This window comes from Leptonychotes weddellii, chromosome 11 (assembly GCF_054177405.1).
Source record: "Leptonychotes weddellii isolate Sample4059 chromosome 11, ASM5417740v2, whole genome shotgun sequence".
Classification (NCBI taxonomy): Eukaryota; Metazoa; Chordata; class Mammalia; order Carnivora; family Phocidae; genus Leptonychotes; species Leptonychotes weddellii.
Window position 1 is genome coordinate 70,980,434 of NC_138379.1, and position 14,095 is coordinate 70,994,528.

The following is a 14,095-nucleotide window of genomic DNA, read 5'->3' on the forward strand; positions in this document are numbered from 1 at the left end:
GTGTATGTACTTGTTTATTTGCTGAGATTTTGTTAGAGGTGAGTGGGATGAAAAGGTGTTCATTTTCCCATGTATATCTCAGACCCGGAACAAGCTTTCAGCATTGACATTAACTAAACTTTGTCCACCAACCATCTGAAATGTGTGATCTATGTCTTTTGTTTTCTCTCTGCATTGTGTGTGCATTGTGCTGTATGTGTCTTAGAAATAAGCCCCTCATCAGCAGTGGCAGGTGGGTACAGCATGTTCCTTCCTTCCTCTGCCTGCCTGAATGCCTATGCTTTTTAATTTAAGCCCACTTCAAAGATTGCCTGCTCCACCTCCCTGACTTATTTATCTTTAGTAGATAGATCTCAGGGGGTTTGGTTTGCACAGGTTAGGTAACAAGCATGTAGAATATGATGGCTTTCACATACACACATCATTGTGTATTTTGGGGGGAAGGGGTTTTCCCCCAAAAGCAATACACTTCGACTCGGTGGCCTGTAAAATAGAGGAGTGTTTTGCTATTTCTGCACATAGCAGCACCAAGAGGAACCCAGCCCAGAGATGAAATCGATTATCAAATGATTGTCTCCATGGGGAAGTCACCCTAGTATGAATGTTTTATTCTCTTAGCTCAGGGCAAAAAGCAATAATGACTTCATTCTATAAACATCATTTCAAAATAGAAGTACTTGGGGTCATTATTCATCATAATAGTAATAATATCTACCATTTACCAAATATTTACTGGTTTCTAGGCATTTTGTTAGTACTGTGCAAAAACTCCATTTTAAAGACAAGTACAAAGAAGACCAGCAAGGTTAAGTAACACTGAAGTACACGTACCAGTGGGTAGGTGCTGGACGAAACCCAGACTTGGCCCTCCATCAGATCCTGGGCAAGCAGGGAGTGATGCACACATGCGCACACACACACTTGCACACAGTTAGCTGAAGCAGCAGCAGGTGCCTCACTGTCCTTCCAGAGGCAGCGGCCTCACAGCCCTAGTTCCCTATGCTCAATCTCAGTCACATACGAAGTGACAACATTTGGAATGTTCCAGACTTGGAATCAGCTCTGTAACTGTCACTTTTCATAGCTCTGGATCTAGGAGAATCACGGGCCACTAGCGCTACCCAAGCCTCGAGGTCTATGACTGCCCATCTCTTGGTTTTGATAAAAGTGAGGGGAAAGAGTGGGGTGGGTGTCATGCCCTGACCCTCACCCTGCCATCGCCCTCTGAGTGGGGTCACCAGGGGTATTGAATATGGCGAAGAGAGTGAACCTAGGACTGATAAGCAGATGATCTAGGTTCTTGTGCTTCCCTACCTCTGATGAGAGAGATGTGCCATAGCAGGTAACAACAGCAAATGTATGCACACCTGTACTAGCCTGTTAGGGCTGCCCTAGCAAACTGTCATCGGCTGGGGGGCTTAAACAATGGAAATGTATTTCCTCACAATTCTGGAGGCCAGGAGTCCAGGATCAAGCCAGGAAGATCTATCATCCGTTTTTGATGAATGCTCTCTTCTTGGCGTGTAGACAATTGCTTTGTCCTCACGTGGCCTTTCTTTTGAGTGTGTGGAGTGTGTGGAGTGACACAGACAGAAAGGGCAGAGGTGGGAGGAGAAAGACAGGGCTCTCTGGCATGGCTTCTTATTAGGACCCAAATACTATGGAATCAGGACCCTACCGTTATAACCTCATGTAACCTTAATTACTCCCTGATGGGCCCCATCTCCAAATACACACTGGGGGTTACGTCTTCAACATATGAATGTGGGGAGATACAGTCCTGTCCACAGGGAAGACATAGCTTCATATCCCAATGCAGCCAGCCACATGCCAGCCACTTCATCTTGCTGAGCCTTACTTTCATCAATGGGTGCTATTGGGGTATCAATACCTTCTTTAAAAGGCTAGTGAGAGGACTGTGTAGGTCTTACAGAGAGAGAGCCCGGCAGGTGCTATGTTTAGATGCGTGACTTCAACAACATGCCAAGTCTGCAGGCCTCAGTTCACCCAGCTAAAATGGGGATGATATTTCTTGGCCTGCTGCCTCTCACTGTGAATTGTCCATAAGACAATATTTACTACGGAGGCATGACAAACTGAAACTTGTATAAATGCAAGTTATTGCAGTTACTTCCGCTGCTTGCCAACACCTGTGACGCAGCCCCTCTTATTACTGCTTCCCTTGGTACAGCCGCCGAGACTGTTGCTCAGCTGGACTGCGCGTTCCTTTCTTCCAGAGTCTCTCATGCCCTTTACTGCAGCATCTCCAATCCCTGTAATCCACCCAGCCTGCTTCACCTGGGTAGTACCCACTCACCTCCCATCATCCCTTCCTGAGAGAAGCCTTCCTTGACCTCTGTGAGTGGGCCCATCCTCCGCTGCACACTCTCATATAACAGCCCCTTCAAAAGCCACACTGACAGGCCTTCGGAAGGCCACTCGCACCACAGTGCACTTGCTAGCATTCATTCAGTGAGTACGCGCCAGTACTTGCCACAAGTAGGGCACTGTTCTCAGTGACAAGGACACAGGAGTGCGCAGCAGCTATAGTCCTTGTCCCTATAGCCTTTCCTTGCTAGTTGCAATTTCACTTCTGTCTCATTTATTTAGTTTGCTTGATTAGTCTTTCCTCCCTTTTAGCCTGTATGCTCCATAAACAAAGGGACCATGTCTGGTTTCATTCTTAGAACCTAGCACAGAGATCCACACACAGTGGTGGGTCAGAAAAATCTTGTTGAATGAGTGAACATGTATATACAGAGATTGGAGAGTTGTGTTGGTGATGCCAGCAGCAAGAATTCAACTGTCAAGGATGAAATATGGCAGCATGGAGTAGGGTCTAAAGACTCAGAGCCTCTTTGAAGCCAGGTTGTGCTGCTCACTGGCTGAATGGCTCTGGGAAAGTCAATCTCAGTGTGCCTTATTTTTTTCATCAGTGCAGGTATTTTAGAAAAGATGTCCTGTAATTGTCTGACACTATGCCTGAGTGGAAATAGCTTAACAAAGGATCAGAATGACATTGTCCAGTAGACCAGCCCTTTCTGTTGGCCATGAGTGTTCCTTCCAGTCCTCAATATTCCCATAATTATGGCTAACTAGTGTTACCAGGCACTTACTATGTGCAGAGCCACTAGACTAAGTGTTCTACATGTTTTATCTCATTTAATGATTCTAGGAAGTAAGTAGTATATTTATCCCGATTTTACAGGGGATGAAATTGAGACATTAGGCAGGTTACTCAACTCTTAGAGTTGAGTGGCTTATAAATGCTTGAGCTGAGATTTAAACCTATGTACTCTGGTTCCAGTGTCTGAGCTCTTTCTCCTATTTCGATCCAACTCACCACACTTGGCAACCCATCATGGACATTGGTGGATGCCCTTCCAGATGGAAGCCCATATCAACAATTAGCCTGCTTGGACCCATTTCCCGTACCAGCATCTCCTCTGTTCCATCTAAATCTGAACCCATTCTGCAGTAAACATAGGGGTGCATATATATTTTTTTTGAATTAGTGTTTTCACTTTTGTTGGGCAAAAACCCAGTAGTGGAATTAATGGATCATATGGTAATTCTATTTTTAATTTCTTTTTTTTTTTTAAAGATTTTATTTATTTATTTGAGAGAGAGAATGAGAGACAGAGAGCACGAGCGGGAAGAAGGTCAGAGGGAGAAGCAGACCCCCCGCTGAGCAGGGAGACCGATGTGGGACTCGATCCCGGGACTCCAGAATCGTGACCTGAGCCAAAGGCAGTTGCTTAACCAACTGAGCCACCCAGGCGCCCTATTTTTAATTTCTTGAGGAACCTCCATACTGTTTTCCACAGTGGCTGCACCAATTTGCATTCCCACCAACAGTGCATGAGGATTCCTTCAAATAATTTAAAAAGCAAAAAATAAATCTGAACCCATTCTTTTAAAGGACGTTTTGTACGTTTACAACCCATACACACATACTTCCCAAATATACACCTCCCCTCCACCCCACATTCCCAGGCATACATTGGTGTTTGCCCTCAAAGAGTATGCGATTGTTTTTGGAGACCCTTCTGACTCTGCACTGTGATCCCATCACAACACATACTCACAATAGGGCTCTCGCACAAACACATCTTTATCTATTTCCTACCTACATGCAAAGAACAAGGGGAAGTGGGATGAAAGCAGTTTCAAAAGAACACATAAGACAAAGCCCGTGAGACAGTGGGTTGGTGAGCGAGCTGAAGCAGGAAGTGATGGGGCAGGTGGTGAGAGTGAACACAGGTGTGTGGGCGACACACAGAGACAAATCAGTGGTTGGCACTGACATGAGGTGTTTCTTCCCTGCACGCCAGTTGCAGCCCCTTCAAAAGCCACACTGACAGGATAGGTCAGGCAGGCAGAGTGCAACTCAAAGTGGCATTTTAGACTGCCTGTATGTTCCTTAGTGCGGGGCAACTGCAGGTCCTGGAAAGACAGCACAACACTGAGAGACCAGGAGCAAGGAAAATGGTGTTCTGGTCCCGACCCCGGTTCAAACAAACTGATGCTCTCTGTTCTGTTTCCTGGTTGTCTGTTGAATGTAAGAACAGAACAAGATGGACTCTCAGCTGACTTCCAGCTAAGTGTTCTAAATTTAAGCAACAGTGGAGAAACAGTATTAAAGGCAGGTCTCCAAAACCCATCATCCATAAACTTGGAAATGGTGGCAACTAAAATGCTTTTTCTATGGAAAAGCAAACTGCTCTAAGTATAAGTAAGTTTTACTGAGTGGAAGCAGGCTTTTGCAGGCCCACCTGGAGTGCTAGCACCTTGAAGTCTTGCCAAGCCTGTGTGCAGCAGAGGGAAGGCCAGGCTCAGCCTGCTGGCCCCAGCTCTGCCCCCTCCCCCCGATCCCCCCAGGAAGCCACTCACTTCTCTCAGCTTGTCAACCTACTTTGCCTCCCTTGGGTCCTGAGCAAGAGGCCCCATCCCCCTGCCCTTAGAGTGCAGAGAGCGAAGATTCTGAACTTGATTACATCCGGCACTGCAGAGAGTGTGATGTGCTTAATGAGCCATATAAACGCCTGGATTACTGGAACTGGCAGGGGAGAGGGACAGAGAGCGCAAACAATGCCAGAAAGGAGGGGGTTGCTGCAGAGAGAAAAACAGATTTCTCACATTTTATCTGAGAAATCGTAGCAACACAAATTAGTTACATTAAGAGTTAAGTATCAGGAATAAGGACAACTGATAGGAATCTTGTCATTGCAAATGAAAACGGCAAAATATTCCAGTTAAGGCAACATCTGGGCTCTGGATTTTTTCCTCGGGCAATGCCTCAGCCCCACTCAGAGCAGCCAGGACTCAAGCCTACCTCAGCGGGCCCTGCAAGCCATAAGGACAGAATCTATATTTTCTTTTGCTAATGGCCATTCCTCTAGAATAAATATACATATCAGGCTGCTCTTCAAACTGGATTTTCTTCAACTACAGGCAGCACCAACCAACTCCTCTCAGGCTCCACCCTTTGCTGACCGCGTCCCCAACACCACGCACACCACTGGTACTTGTAGGCAGAGCCTCAGAGCCGGGCCTTTGTCCCCCACCCCACCCCAACACACTTCTGTCTCTGTTAGCCTTCCCTACTCTTTTATTAAGAGCACACCTTTCCCCCAGCTGCCTCCAGGGGAGACCTGAGGAGTGGGTGCGATGAGTCTGGAGATTGTCTTTAGTGTGTTTTTTGTGTACCGTTCTGCATCTTCTCTTGCCTTCTCCTCCAGACCTCTGACAGCTGGAGTCTTTGTTTTCATCCCCTCCTCCTCTAGCACCATCATGCCTCAGGCTGCCACGCTCTGCTCCCTCCTAACACCCAGCAGAATCTCAGTTCCAGACCTCCCTTTGGCCCCCAGCACCCCCTCCTGGCTTCTGTGACATACCCAGGTGGTGACTTTCCTACCGTTCTGGGTTAGTCTGCTGCTGGCCCCTCCACCCCCTGCCCCATCAGTCTGCCCAGGGAGTGTATCACAGTGAGAGGAGAACGGGTCTTCTGTGTCTTCAGGCATCTTACAGAACATTTTAGTCTGCATTGCACTTGCTTTGGGGGCTTTAAAAATGCAGATTCATGGGTCTTGCCCCAGACCCATTTAAGCACAGTCTCCAGGGAAGGTCCCGAGAATGTGCTTTTAAAGCACGCTCTCCAAGGGACTCTTTTGCACACTGAAGACTGATGGTCTCTGAGCACTTGTCTGATGACTACAAAAGTTGCATCTCTAGCATTCTCCTGCATTCTGAGCTACGAACCCTCTCCCTACCTGAATGTTCCATGGGAATCTCAAACTCAACCTTTCTCTCTCAGGTATGCCTCTCACTCAAACGTATACCTTATCTTCTCCCCAACATACTCTCACTAGAATCTGTCCGGTCGTTCTGACCTCTTCCTTTCCCTTCCCCTTCTACCTGGGGGCCTGTGAGTCCCAGCAAGCAGACCTGGCTTGCTGGCTCGCCATTCCATCCTCACTTACACTGGACATGTGCCTTCCCTGGGCAGTTATGCTATTCTCTTGATTCCTGCATGTTTGGTGATCCCTTTCTAATCTCTTTGCCACTGTGGGGCCATGTGACCTTTCCAAAACTCAGAATGAAACTGCTCATACCCTGCTGAAAGCTGCCTACCAGGAAAGCATGGCCTTGAGGGTTCTTCTTGCTCTGAGATCCACACCCCCTTATACTTCAGGTTCTCCCACTGCCTTCTATGCACCCACCGTGCTAGACCCAGAACACGGATCCCATGACACTTGTCAGCCTCTGACCATGCTGCTTCAGCTCTTTTCATCCCTCCATCCATTCAGATTGAGTTACAAAGTTCCCAACCCTGCACAAACAAGTCAATAGACAGCTACAGTAGAATAATAGAATATAATAAGTGAAAAAGCCACTAGCTATTAAGTGTCAGCCAGACATGGTTTAAACAGCTAAGAACACTATGAGGTCAGTACTGTTATTATTCCCACTTCCAAGAAGAAGAGCCTGGAGCCCAGAGAATTCAGGTGGTGGGACTGAATTCCCGCAGACAGGAATTCTACCACCCAAGGAAATGACAACACCAGGTTTTGCATCCAGGTCTGTCTGATCTTAAGCCCATGTTTCTTTTTCACCCATACATATCCTATGTCTTCCAGGATGCTGTAGGGTCACAGATGGAGGCTTTTGCCCTCTTCCCTGTCTGATAAAATTGTACTTATCCCTTAAGGTTCTACTCAATTTTATTCTGTCCATAAGGTGATTCCAAGCCCCACTGAAGAAGCACTCATCTTTGGGGCTTTCAGGGTAGCTTATATTTTGTTTGTATTTGTTTCTGCACTTAAAGGATGTAGCCCTGTATCTTGCAGTGGTTTTTGCCCAGTAAACATCTGTCAAATGAATAAATATAATTTCCAGTCAGTGGGGGCATCAGGGATTGCCCTTATACAGAGTGAAATTCTCCAGTAACCAAAGAGAAGCCAAATACTCAAAAGAACTCGTGGTCTTCTCCCCCAGGGAAGCCAAATTATTATTTCTCTGACACTCTCCCTTGCATTCCAGCTTCCGTATTTGGAATTTAGGGTTCCCCTCACCCTGGGTCTTTCTTCTGAGGGAGACTCTATCAAACATTCCAGTTCACTGTTTAGGAAGATGTTCATCAAATGATTTCTTCTTGCAGAGACATCAAAAACTGCACTTATTTGTCCATTTCCTGCTGATAATGTATATGATTTTTATTTTCCAAATCCACAATTTAAATCCAGGTGGGAGCGAATGAGTCAGAGAGATATACCATTGCTTTTGGCTGGTGACAGCAGCGGAATCATTTGTACTTTCCCCAACCTGCAAAATGTCAACATATCAGAAAAAAAAAATGCAGACATTTCACATTTCATTCCTGATGAGGTTCCTTGTCGTTCCCTCGCACCCCACCCTCCTCTATCTGAATCATTGACATCTGGCTATTAGTCTAAGCATTTAGAATGTAACACTGAGCATTCAGGGTGTGCTGATGTCAGCACACACACAAGAGCTTGTGGTTCGGCATAGACCAAAGTCTTGTCTCTTTCAAGTTTGTGATGAGCTGACAGATTTGAATGAACTTCTGATATTAACTTCTTCAGCTTTTGTCTTTGTGGTAAATACAAAACAAGGAGCGCTAAAGAGAACAAAACAAAGATGGCTGCCTTTTTTGGCCTCTTTATTCACAAGTCTTCGAGCTGCAAAGCCCGGTTAATCTTCCTTGTAAAACAACACAGTGCCATGTTTTCCACTGTAATTAAAGACAATGGAGGAAAAGTTCCCTTTGAAGGGGAATGAAGCGCCTTCATCAGCCAGCACTGCTGAAAATAGGTTTATGTTTCACCAACAAGTGTAATGCATGCATCCTCTAATTAGATTTCCTTGCTCCTCTTTTAATCACCAAGAACATCATTATCCTTTTAGTTCCTCATTAGGAAGGTCACATAGTTCATATTCATACTTATAAAACCTATCCAAATTTCAGAACAAAACTGTATCTTCTTACACTTCAGATACTTCATTGATCTCACTGTGCTATCACCAAGTTCAACTTGCCTGTGGGGTTTTTCTTTCTTTTCTTTTTTAATGTGATCACCCTACCACCTGCTATGTTAGTAGAATTACAGCGATACACTCTAATGTTGCTGAAGAACCATGCCATATTTTCATGGCAATCATGGAAAGGAAAAACCGTGACACATTTCAATACTTTCATTGCCATTTTTAAGCTTTGAATCTCTTGCGAGGCAAGATCTCATCAGTAAGCTTAAATATATTTGGGGGGAGCTTTGTGCTGGGTTTGGGTACTTTGATTTTCAAAACCTGCTCCCTCTGAGGGTGATCTGTCACCCCTCGGCATAGTCTTACTTGCAGGGGAACTAGGCCTGCAGGTTGCTTCTAGGTTAAGCTCTCCATCAAATTTGCTTCTTTAAAAATCTAATGTTTAGTATATTTAATTTAACAAAGTGAGTAGCCTCTCCACAGTGGACTTTATTTTATTTATTTGTTTGTTTGTTTCTTATTTCCTTCTCTTAACCCTGCTGAGCGTCACATCTGGCCATAAATCTTCCCTCTGGCCCGGAATACACACACCAATTGACCTTCATGCCATTTACCATTTCTGGAATTTATCCCCTGATCTCTCTCTTCTTTCTATATGCTGAAGACTAAAGTATTTTTGTCTGCATATGTGTCCCCAAGGTATTTTGTCGTTGTCATTGTTGTCATTCACAGTTTGTTTTGTGGCTTTGCATCATCATTTCAGCTTTTATCCTCAGGGACGCTCCCCTTCAGACATGAAGGAAACAGTGTGTAACATTGAAAGGGTGGAGGAGGATCTGGATCAAGGGAAAGGGCAAAAATACACGTTCTCACTTCCAATTTATCCCTGACAAATATTTAATTAAACCTGATATTCGTCCAGCCATTCTAATTGAACTGAGTCACTGTTAACCGTAAAAATGATCCCTTAAATGTGGCAATTGCCCAGAGAGGAAGTTGGGCCTCTAACTACACTTGCTTCTTTGGGAAGCTTTTGCCTGTGGTTATAGCCACTTCAGGTCTTTTAAGGAGTGACCAGGTCACTTGCTTGCTCGCCATAGCCAAGTTTGCTCTCAGCTTGTGTTTGGCACTTGTCCTTGAGAGCCTACTATTCCACAGGGTCTCTATTTAAAGCAGGGTCCCCACAAAAGATCCTATTTTAAGGATCAGCAGTTATTGTCCTGGTTCTAATTCACCTCATATTTATTCATCCTTTACTTCTACTCAGTGATCTTACCCATCATCTTATCTAATCCTCAAAACAACCCTACAGGAGGAGATGAAACTACCCCTCCCCATTTTATACATTAAAAAAAACCCCAAAAAACTGTTTCAGAGAAGTTGACTGTCTTGTCCAAGGTCATCCTGCTAGTGAGTCCCAGAGCCAGAATTCAAATTCAGTCCTCTCTGACTCCTGAATTTAATTCTCCTAAGACTCCAACAGGGAGGGTATTCTTGAGATGAAAGGGATACTGGTTATTTGTTCCAAATGGCTTTCTTCTCAGGATCTGGAAGCATTTAAAAAATTTCTTTCCTTTCTTCCTTACCTCTCTTTCTTCCTTCCTTCCTTCCTTCCTTCTTTCCTTCCTTCCTTCCTTCCTTCCTTCCTTCCTTCCTTCCTTCCTTCCTTCCTTCTTTCCTTCCTTCTTTCAATTGTTTGTTGACTGATTTAGAGTAGAAGAAATGCTATTCCTGGTCCTATTAAAGTATAAGCTCTGTGAAAGCAGAGATTGTGTCTGCCTGAAAACAGAGAGTGGCTCACAGCAGCTTCCCAATCAATACTTGCTGAGTGAATGGCAGTGGCTTTCTGAGGCTAGTGTGGGGTCCCTTACCCTTGCAAGACTGATCCTTTGCCCTCGGACCTTGCATGGAACCTAGCTTTGGACATCTTCCATCACTCTGCTCAATGACCCATGTCTTCCCAAGCTCACTTCACGGCCAACATCCTCTCTCAGCAACAGACCCCCTATCTCATGACCTCATCTCCTCACTCTGTCACCAGCAAAACCTCACCTCAGGTTCAACATATTTGGGAAGGATTGAAATAAGCCAATATTAGCTTCAACTAAGACGTGGAAGGTGGGGGGTGTGGAAGCTCCACAGTGGTGGTTCCCATGATCACATGACTACATTGTACCAGGTACTGTACTAATCACTCTGACTCTTTATCCTGTAAACTCGGTATTATTACCTCTATTTTCAGTAAGACAACTGAAAGTACCTTGTATGAGATCACATAGCTGGTACACCACAGAGTCAGGATTTAAACCCATATTGGTCTGATTCCAAAGTTGCCAGGATTAGTACACTTTTACAGTGGTCATTGACTTTACCCCAAAGGATGTTTAGGGCTGCAAAGACAACAGAGCAAAGCCAAGGGGTACAGATGCATCCAAAACCTTTCCTAAGGTTCACAGAAGATGTCTACTCTACCTGTTCATTCAGGGACACTGCTCCTTAGATGTTCGGTCCCATATTTCCTTCCAACCCTTGTCCTTCATCCAGATACATTTCAGGGTTAGTTTTCTGTAGTAGAACACACAATTGAAAATTCACTTCATGTTTCCCAATTCTGGATTCTAAGTTCGAAATAAGAACTAACTTTCTCCCTATTTCCACCAAGAAGGATGTGGAGGAGGAAAAGTAAGGGGAGGAGAAGAAGGAGGAGGAGGAGGAAAGCACCACTTGAATTCCTGACCATGTTTATTGAAATTAAAGCTAGTATTATCTTGGGTACCAAGCACTTGGAGAAGTCAATGTAGCTGTTGTTACCTGAAGAAACCAAGGTATAGGAAAACCAGAGTCAACTTGACATATGAGGATGTGTGTTCAAGCTTTAGTACTACCACGGCTCAGCTCAGGGGAGGTGTTCCTCCAGTAGCATGCCCTTCCCTTAACAGATTCATTGAGGTAACATTTGCAAAAGCCTCCTACCAGACTAAGGGACCAAAAGTGAGCCCTGAGTATTCATGGAACCACACCAATTAGCTGAGCAGTGGTAATCTATATTAAAGCACAAAGAAGCACATGACTAATCAGGTGAGTGACCTTACCATACAGAAACCCTAAGGGAGAGACACAAACTAAATGCTTTATTTTCCTCATTAATAGTAGAATCGGGGTTACTGCAATGATGTAATTAAAAAATCAGTTCATAGCTGATGGCTTTTATCGCACATTCCTCCAACTTAGAGAGTGGTGCACAGATGTGAGTCTCACTTCCTGCTCTGAACAAAATCCAAGAGCCTTCCTATAGGTCCGTTGCTGTCCTGGCATTTAGCCCAGCTGCCAAATCTCAAATGTGTGCAGGATCCATATGAGGAAAGTGATGCTAATTTTAATCTCTGTTATATTGGATTAGACTAACTCATTGGTCAGACTAGCTCAGCCATTGCTCATAGATTGACTGACTAAAAGCACTTTGGGATTAAATTGCCATATTTTCTGATACGTTTAAGCAGATCTCCTCAAACCTGCTGAAGAATAAACTTCTTGAAGCTGCATAGAGAACGTGACCACAGAAAAGAAAATCTGGGGGCCCAAGAATGTTTGGTGGCCTCTTGTTCTCTTAGGAGATGACACGCTGAGGTGCAAAAACCCAGAGTGGTGATGGTTTTGTACCAACTGGAAAGGGCCATCTGGCTGCTCACCAGCTGTCCCTTCTAGCACCAGATGTAGAGCCTCCATTCATACAATAACTCAAAATGCTAATAGGAGAAAGGCCTTAGGTCATCAATCCCACCTCTTCTCCTTTTGTAGATGGGAGAGCGAAGGCCAGAGAGGGGGTGCCAGTCAGCTAGGGAGCAGCAGAATCACATAGAGAAACTGGGTCTCCAGATTCCTAGCCAGTTATTCCTCTCACTATGTATTGCTGTGGTCCTTGGAAAACATGCACAAGGGGTCATTTTCCACAGAAAGGAAGTCGAGTTGTAACAATCCAGGGTACAGACTTTATAGACAGAGTGACTCTGTTCTAATCCAGCCCTGTGTATAAGTTGGGTGACCATAACAAAGCACTTAACTGCTCTGTTCTTTAGTTTCTCCATTTATAAAATGGGAATGTCATGGCTAGTGCATAGCTCGTAGCATTTTGTGAAGATTAAATGAGCTAATATTTGTTTAGCATTTAGAATCACACTTGCCACACAGAGAGCACAATGTAAATACATGTTACCATCATCATCCTAAGCAAGCTGAGCAGGCTTTATGTCTGCTAAGTCACCCTCACGGTTTCCATTCTATGGAACACGCAACTGAAGTTTAACTGTGGTTATAAACCCTCTGCCTGATCAGTAATGAACATCTTATTGCAACTGCCACACACCACCAGAAATACTCATTTCTCTTTATGATTCTGCCTCCTTCTCTCTCTGTACCTCACCGTTCATGCTTTGCCTTCCTCATATACTGCTTTTTTCTGCTTTGTTTTAGCTATATCCAACCTTGTGCTGGTAGCATGACATCCAAAGCAACGCTTAAATACACTAGTAGAACTTGGAATAAAGTGATTCCTACACTAAAGCTCTCTGTCTCTCTAGAGTGGGGCTTATTAGGTCTTCAGTTGTTTCTTAAGTTAATGTCAGCATCATGAATTAGACAAAGACACACACACACATATAATTAGTTTAATGTAAGTCCTCTCTATCTTCTTCAAAAGATAAATGATTTAGATGTTTTAATGAGTTTATAAAGAAATGAGTGATGCAGATTCGTTAAACATGTTTCTATAAAAGTATCTGTCTATAGATAGATATGGAAACATATGTCTTTTATAGAAACATATATGTCTAACAAATCTGCATTGTTCATTTCTTTATAAACTCATTAAAACATCTAAATCATTTATCTTTTGAAGAAGATAATATAGAGAATTATTTTGAGCTCCAACTTGGGCATTTTTCAACTCAGTACATTCTGTAGGCCAGTATGGTTCTTTAAGATATATGTCTTGACTGATGGAGGCCCCAGAGTCAGGCTACTTTTCGTAAATGTGTATGGAACCTTCATGGGGATGATAGCACTTGGCTCATGCCTGGATCCTGCCCTTGTCTGTGAATACTCTATAACAAAAATGCACAGCAGTATGAGCCAGACTCTCAAGCCAGAAAGTAAATGTGAATCTTTAGTCAATAGGAGAATTGTGTACATTGGAAACCAGAGGAAGAAAAAGTATCCATATGGAAATCCCTGGACTTGGAACAGTTACATGCTCATTGCTGAAGTGAGAGGCCTATACTTCCCCAAGCAAAAGGTTAGCACCAGCCTCTTCCTAGGCAAGGCAGGGATCCACACCATCACACTGACAAGCCAGCCAAATGACTACGGTTCTGTTTTGAGGAGACCCTGCACCAACTATGCTTCTTAAAGTAATCATGCTTATTTCCAATAAGCCTATTTACTTCTGAAAGCAAAGGAAGTCCTGGCTTAAGAGGGCAAAAGAGGCATGCTTGTCTTGTCTGCAGCTCCTTTTCTTTCTCACTGGCTGTACAGGAATACCTCTGGATGACTTCTTAACCCTGTCTTATATTTAATTCCACGTTCCCTGGAATAT

General features: G+C 44.1%; 1 protein-coding gene across 2 annotated transcripts in view; it reads left to right on the forward strand.

The window, feature by feature from the left end:
* Positions 1 to 14,095, forward strand: part of OPCML (opioid binding protein/cell adhesion molecule like) — a 1,015,190-nt gene that overhangs the window by 980,703 nt on the left and 20,392 nt on the right. The gene's annotated exons all lie outside the window — the stretch shown is intronic.